This window comes from Belonocnema kinseyi, chromosome 5, assembly GCF_010883055.1.
Source record: "Belonocnema kinseyi isolate 2016_QV_RU_SX_M_011 chromosome 5, B_treatae_v1, whole genome shotgun sequence".
NCBI lineage: Eukaryota > Metazoa > Arthropoda > Insecta > Hymenoptera > Cynipidae > Belonocnema > Belonocnema kinseyi.
Window position 1 is genome coordinate 93,192,842 of NC_046661.1, and position 8,785 is coordinate 93,201,626.

The window sequence follows — 8,785 nt, forward strand, 5'->3', positions numbered from 1 at the left end:
TGTCCATATGACAAATTTTTAATTATATATATATATATATATATGTGTGTGTGTGTGTGTGTTCCGCTGCATACCTTCACGTGGAAGGGTAGTTGTGGGGGGAAATTTTCAAGTGTCATGTAATTAATTTGAAGCCCTAAATCATCTTTACATTGTTGAAGGTAGTTTTCCCATTTTGAAAAAGTTTTGTGATCATTAGGGGTAGTTGCGTAAGACTTAATGGTAGTTTGTTGGGAAACGTAATATATGTCATCATGGAGCAAAAAAGCAAAAAAATCACCACTTATCGTTTATCGCATTATAATAACTTTTAGTGAGTTCTCGTAGGTGGCGGCGCTGAGTTAACGTTCTGCTAGCGCCGCCACCCTTTTCTCCGAAGTTTAAAGAGCAAAAAAATTTTTTTTAGCATAAAATTAGAAAAAAAAGCAAAAAAAATATGGCGTATTCCATTTTATAATTTGCCTTGGTGACGGCGCTGATTGATCGGGTCTGCAATTTTACTATTTGGGAATTTTATTACTCGGGAATTTTTATTAATCGGGAATTTTTTATTCAAGAATTTTCCCATTCGGGAATTTTAAAATTCGGGAGTTTTTCAATTCGGGTTTTTCAAGATTTGAAAGTTTTCCAATTCGGGAGTTCTAATATGCGGGAATTTCATTATTTGGGAATATTCCAATTTGGTAATTTTATTATTCGGAAATTTTATTACATGGTAATTTTATTACTCGGGAATTTCCCAATTCTGAAATTTTATGTTTCGGGAATTTTATCGTTCGGAAATTTTGTTATTTGGGAATTTTTTAATTCTCGGATTTCCCAATGCGTGCATTTTATGTTTCGGGAGTTTTTAAATTAGGAAATTTTATTATGCGAGAATTCTATTGTTTGGAAATTTCATTATTCGTGAATTTCTTAGTCGGTAAATTTTATTGCTTGATAATTTTATTATTCGGGAATTTTATCATTCGAAAAAGTTATTATTCGGGTATTTTATTAGTCGGAAATTTTATTATTTCGAAATCTCCCCATTCAGGAATTTTCTTCTTTCGGAATTTCATTAATGGGGGATATTCCAATTTGGTAATTTTATTATTCGTAAAATTTATTTTTTTGGAATTTCATTATTTGTGAATATTCCAATTCGGTAATTTTATTATTCGGAAATTTTATTATTTGAGACTTTTGTTTTTCGGGAATTTCCCAATTTAGGAATTTTATTATTCGGGGATTTTGTCATTCGTGAATTTTATTATTTGGAAATTTTATAATTCGCGAAGGTCCCCATTCGGAAATTTTATTATTCGCGAATTTTATCATTCGGGAATTTGATTATGAGGAAATTTTATATTTCGGGGATTTACCAATTAGAGAAATGTACAGTGTCAAAAATTTTGTTTTTCGGAAATTTTTATTTGTTCCGTTTCTAATTTCGTTTCACTTTAACAGACAGAATCTAATCTTGCGATTAAGTTTAAAAAATTCAAGATCAGAGTTTATTTGAAAGTACTTTGGCGATAAATTTTGGCTGGCACGCGGGAATATTACAACCTATCTAGTGAAGATGTACGAGTAAGACTGGTCCATTTTTCATATAACGTTCAACTACCGACTCGTAAATGTCATTGCATTTTTTGGCTTCAATGCTCTATAATTTAGGTTTCAACTAAGAGTATTAAAAAATAGAAAATTTCATTTTCAGTCAATTTTTTCAACCTATTCACAGTGGTTCGAAAAAGAAATGCATTGTTTATGATCAACCACAGATCGAATTCCTTAACCGAATAAAAATATTTTTTTTTCTTCAGAAATGCTCAACATCGATTTTTCAAGATAATGTTTGCTTGCCATTTGTTAGTTTCTTCGTTTATAAGTTTTAAACTAAATAAAGTAGATTCATTTCAATATGAAAGATTAATTCATTATTAATAATAATTAATAAGATTTATGAAATATTTTATTTTATTTTCAAATTAAATTTAACCCCCAAATCTGCCAAACTCATCCCGCCAGACATGACAAAGTAATTTGTAAGTATCTTTTGAATTTCATGAAAGAAAACTGAAAATTTGATTGGCAAAACATATAAAAAATGTATAGTACAAATATGAAAAATAGTGTCGGAATAATGTTCGCTATCATCCTTAACAACTTGCAACAAATACTGCAACTGATCTTCAACTTCTTTAATACTTTGATTGTACTCTTGAGTTTTATTTTTAAGAGGTTCTGTTTCAAAGATAACATTTATTATTAATCAATTTTTTTTGTTAATTTTTTTTTACAGAGCAGCAATATTTAAACAGAAATAATTCCAACATTATTAAATTAAATGAATTTAAATAATTTTTGGAAAAAAGTTTTTATTCGTGTTTTTTTCTCGAAATTTTTTCACTCTAGTTATCAAGATTTTTCAAAAGAGTCATAATTTGTAACGTAGAATTGGCAGAAGTTAACATTTACTGTTTTTGTAAATTAAAAAAAAAATCTAAGAAATTTTCAAAATGAAGTTATGCGGTAACCCTGATATAATGTACTACTTAAGTCATTTATTCGCCTTGAATTTCCATTTAAGTTAATTTTTCTGTAGTTGCTTCTTCCCTACGATTATCTTCTTAGTTATAAATTTTATTATTTTGTTATAAATTTAACAATTTTATTTAAAATTTATTCTTTCTGGTTAAAAATTCAACTGTTTTATTGAAAATTCGTCTTTCTTGCATCTTTCTTGGATTTCTTGAAAAAATGAAACTGTTTTGTTGAAAATTTAACAATTAAAGTCATTCTTTTTGGTTAAAAATTCGACTATTTCATGGAAAATTGACTTTTTATTTAAAATTTATATTTTGGTGTTAAAAAGTCATTTGAAATCTTTTTTTGAAGAAAATTCAACAATTTTTTTGAAAGTCTGTCTCTTTTATTCTAGAATTTATCTGTTTTAGTAAAAGTGGCATCTTAAAAAATATTGTTTTATGGAAGATTTATCTATTTGGTTGAAAATAAAATATTTTAGGAAAATTAGTTTTTTATTGGTTGAAATCATTTTTATCTACTGTTACTATAACTTTTTAATTTTTTCATTGATCTTATTTGGTAGAAAATTCTCCTTTTTTGGCAGAAGAATAATCTTCTTGTTTTAAAAATTGTTTTTTTTTTGTGAAAAAATTCAATACAGAAAATTGGTCTTTTTGATTAAAAAATTAATCTCTTTTAGTAGAAATTGAATCCCTTAATCTTTGCTTGAGGATTCAAATATTCTGATGGAAATTTCTCCTTAAATGAACTTCTTAAGAAATAATTTTTCTGTAGAAAATTAATATTTTTAGTGTAAAATTGATTTTTTATTGTTAAAAGTTTCACTATTTTGTATAAAATGGATCTTTTATAATTGAAAATGCAGCTGGTTGGGTAAAAGTTGAACTAATTTGTTAAATTTTTTGTTATCAAACGTTTACCACTTTGGTTGAAACTGTTTTTGTTCTAAAACTTTTAAACTGAAAATGTAACTTTTCCATTTTTTAATTAATTACTTTTAGTTTATAATTATTTTTCCATTGAAGAAAAATAATCTTCTCGGTTTGAAATTTTATCGTATTAAGGTGGAAATGCAACCCTTCCAATAAAAATTAATTGTTTGCTAAAAATTTATATATTCTTTTTGAAAATTCAATTTTTAATATAAAGAAAGTGGTACAGAGAAACACAGAGAAACAATATTTAATCATATAAAACTTTCTTTATATTTTGACGACGAAAATATTTAAATTTCATAGTAATATTTTTTTTGATTACACAGAATAAGAAAAGCGCTTGAATTTATGCTTTATGGACTTTTTAGAAAAGTTTTCAACAAGCATCTGGCACAAACGATCTCATTATTCTCCTTAAAAAAAAAGCTTCAAGAGTAAAGTTTTCTTGTTGTTGAGAATTTGCAATAATAAGTTTAAAAAGTTCAGATGAACGGCTATGATTAAAAAATTTTATTCAACTTTTATTTTAATTATTTTTTATTACAAATTTCCATCTTTAAATTCTTTATTTTTGCGATTTCAAATTAAAAACTTTACAATCTTGAGCAATTTTTAAACTAATAAAATTTTCAAATAAAATAATCGAAATATTAAACTTGCATTTAAATTCTTTAAACAATTTTGAAGACTTTCATTATGCAAAAGACACAATTTTTTATTTTCAAATTAAAATTATATAATTTTGCATTTATTTATTTATTTTAACGCAAGAAGATGACATTCCTCCAAGAAAATACGAATTTTCAATGTAAAAAACGTCTTCTCAATAGATTAGATTAATTTTCGACAAAAAAAATACTTTTTAGGAAAAAAAGGTAATTATCAAACAAGTTGTCGAATTTTCAAAGAATAACGAATAAACTTCAATCAAAAACCGTTGCACTATTAATCAAAGAAATGGACATTTAGAAAACAGTTTAATTTTTAACAACAAAAATATGAATTTTAAATCCAAAAGGACGAATTTTCTGTGCTAATATTCTAATATAAAAAAAGATTGAACTTTAATAGAATAATAGTTTAAGATGTTAACTCATTGGAATTTCAAGTTGAAAAGTCAAATATTTCGGAAAACAATTAATTTTTAATCCAGAAAGATTAACCAAAAGGCGAATTTTTAACCAAAAAGATTAATTTCATAGCAAGAAGACTATTTTATACAAAATATGTAAATTAAAAAATAAATAGTTGAATTTTCAATTAAAAAATTTTCAACCAATGGGATAAATTCTCAAATAAAGTTATTTTAAATTATTAATTAAAGTTAATCAAGAAAATAAATAAAAATTGCATAAAAATATGAATTTAAAAACACATGCGTCTTAAACAAACAAAAATTTCTCCCTACATTGTTTTGAACCAAATTACATTTTCCAAACAAACTTTGCAGAATTTAGTGCAGCACTTATTTATCTCAAAATTTTCAAATAACATTTTTTCTCTAGAAATATATTTTATTCAATTATTATTATTTTGAATTCAAAGAATAATGAAAAAAAAAAATTTATAAAAATTTTTGTATATTGCATTTTTAAAACATAAATAATTTTTCTTGAAGAACATTTTTTTTGTACTTTCAACCAACTGTTTAAATATTCAATCTGAAAAATAAAATATTTCAAAAAACAGTTAATTTTTAAAAATCTAAAAGATAAATCTTGAACAAAAAATTAATTTTCAACCTACAAAGATGAATTTTCAACCAAGTAGTTAAATTTGTAACAATAAAAAACATTCATTTTTAACCAGCCATCAAAATAGTCAAATTTCTCGGTCAAAGATACGCCTTAACCAAAATTAATTTTCAAACAAAATTTGAACTCTACAAAAAAAATGATAGTTGATATTTCAGTCAAAAAAAGACAAACAAACTAATTTTTAAGCAGAGAGTTAAATTCTCTACAACATAATTAAATTTTCAACAAAAGCATAGAATTTTTAACCAAGAGACCAATTTTTAACCAAGAGACCAATTTTCTACCACAAAGATTAATTTCCAAGCAAAATAAGATTTTTTGATAGATTATATGAATTTTCAATTAAAAAAATTTAATTCAATTATGAAAATAAATAAAAATTGTGAAAAATATTAATTTAAAAACACGTGCCACTCAAACTAAAAAAACATTTTCCCTACATTTGTTTCGAATCTAATAACATTTTCCTGAAAAACTTTGCAGAATTCAATGCAGTACTGATTTTTCTCGAAATTTAAAAATAAAAATTTTCATACAGACATATATATTTTCAATTATTGTTATTCTAAATTCATAGAAGGATATTAAAGCTTAAAACATTTGAAAAATTTCTTTGATAAAAGTCTTTGATTATTTCATTTTTAATACATAAATAATATTTACTAAAGAACAATTTTTTACATTATTTTAAAACGGAAATTTTATATTTCCGAAATCTAATGGTCTGGAAATTTTCTGTCAGGAATGTTGAAATTCGGTAATATTATAAACTCTTCGAGAACTTTATTATTCAAGAATTTTACAATTCGTGATTTTTACATTTCGGAAATTTTATCATGAGAATAATTTTATTATTATATAATTTTTCATGCGTGAATTTCAGTGTCGGGAAATTCTACTTCTCGTGATTTTTAGTGGTCCCATTTTAAGAGTAGAATATTTTACAAGTGGGATGAAATAATTTCAGATTAAAATTAAAATTTATTATCCTTGACAGTTATTTCAAATATTCTTTGTACAATTTCCTTAATTTTTTGAAAGATTTTCATCAAAATAACTTAGTTTTCCATTTAGAATCCTATTTTCCATTCGAAAGAATTGAATCAGCGTATAAGACAATCTTACTTTAAATAAATCCTCGGCCAAAACGGAGTTTTATCTCTCTAAGAAAAACTAGATTTATATCGAACTTCTCGCCTGAATTATTTTCTTTGTGAAAAGTTTCAAAGCACATCTGATACACAATGGCTTCCTTTTTTTCTAAGCAAAAGCAATTTAATTTTGGCGTTTATTTTCCTCGAAAAATAAGAAGAAAATTAAACCCTATTCTCTGAGTACATAAGGGAATATAAAAATAGATTCTGGTGTATATTCGTCCACAAATTGCCTCCAGGAGATTAAAAGGTGGACTCGAGGAAAAAATAATGAAAAAGGCAAAAAAAATGTAAAAAAAGTTGACTGGGTATCACCTCTTAGAGAGCTAGATAGCCATAAAACCCTATTGTTTATCATATCCCCTAACAGCTGTTGAGAACCGCTATAAAAATGTGTCCCCCTTTTTTTCTGCTTTTTTTATATCTTCTTTGACTTTTTTATCTTGCTATGCGGCTTTCTAAAAAAGTTAAAATTGTAAGTTGACGACTTTTATATCCAACGCTATGCCACTGTTGGGAACGATTGTAAGCATCTGGGAAATCCGGAGACGATTTAATCTCGCCTAGAGTCGTTCAAAGGAAACAAAGGCGCTCTACTTGAGCGGCCCTCTTATCATCATTCACACTGACGTTGATTTTCCAAAATGAATACAATATTATAGTCAAAGCTTGCCGGTAATTTACAAAAATTCTATAGAGAGCTTAAAAAAAAACGCAAAATATTTGCGATTCAAAAAAATCTAATAAGTATATACAGTATGAATAAAGGTTCAAACAAATGTTTGCTTCATTCAAAGAAATTTGTTGTTTGTCATTATTCACTAGTATCAAGCAAATTTTTGGTTATATTAAATAAAACTTTTGTTTAAATTAAGTAAGGTTTTTTTTTAACTGAATGGGAATTTTCTCCGATAATTATTTCGATGTAGTTTTATTTCACTATCACTGTCAATAATAGTTCTCTAACTATACAGATCTGTTTAACAATATCTTTGCTATTTAATACTTAAGCTGCGCAATGATTAAGTAAGATTGAGACAAATTGAAATAGGCTAATAAAAAATACAGATATAGAAGGCGCATTGACTATGTTCCGGGAGCGACTGAAGTGTGTGGTACTGCGGTTAAAGTGTGTGGTACTGCGACGGAAGTGTGTGGTACTGCGGTTGAAAAAGTGATTGTCTGGTGATAAGTGCTGAAAATATGAACTACAAGCAAAGGCCCAAGAAAATAGAAAAACGTATGACGTGATGAAAATAACACAGAGAAAGATCTGGAAAGTTCACAATGGATTTATGCTAGAAATATCATGTACGGATCAAATATTCTAGATCAATCTAAAAATCTATACTTTCTTCCATTACTCCCTTTCACACCGAATGAGTGAAAATTGTTAAATTTTAAACAAGGAAGAAATATCTTTTATAAAAAAGACATATTTTCTACAAAGTACAAAAAGAATATATAAACAATTAGTAAAATTTTTAAACTAAAATAGTTAAATTTCTATCCCAAAAAGGATTAGTTAAATTTTCGTTACAAACTATAATAATAAACAAAAAAACTTGTTACAAAATTGTTGTTTATTATTGCAAATTGTGTAATTGCCAAGCCAATCAGTCAAATTCTTAAGTATGAATCTCAACCTTCGAGCATGGGGTTTAATTTTCACCAAAGTAGTTAAATTTGTAACGAAGAAGATTAATTTTCTTTAAAGAAGTTCGTATTTTCAGGAAAGTATATACAATATCAAATAGTTTATGTTAGTTTATACTTTAATGTTTAAATTTAAAAAATTGAATTTCAAACAAAACAAAAACAGCGGAAATTTAACAAAATAGTTAGATTTTAAAAATAGAAGTTACATTATTTATGAAAAAAGTACAACTATTTATCAAACTATGTACATTTTTCACCAAATAGTTATCTTTTCAATTAAACAGTTGAAATGAGAACCCAGAAGGCAAGAAGATTAATTTTCTACAAAAAAGGAAGTATTTTTAACAAAGCTCACAAATTTTTAAACAAACAGTTTAATTTATAAACTAAACAAAAATTAATCTTTAACCAGAAATCGACAAGTTTAATTTTTATTTAAAAAAAATCAATTTTCCAAAAAAAAAAACGAATTTTTTACCAAATCTTGTATTCAAATAGAAATGCACTCACCAAAAACAAAAATATTAATATAATAAGAGTGAAAAATAATTTTGATTATTAATCAGATTTGGAATTTTTTGGCATAATGCCTCGTGATGACAAAAACAATATAGCTTTCATTTACAGTCAAACATTTACATTTCTAACAAAAAATTGTGCAATTTTTACAAAAAGAAATGAATTTTCAAATCGAAAAAAAGAATTTTTAAAATATTGTCTAATTTTCGATGAAGGTTTTTTTTAC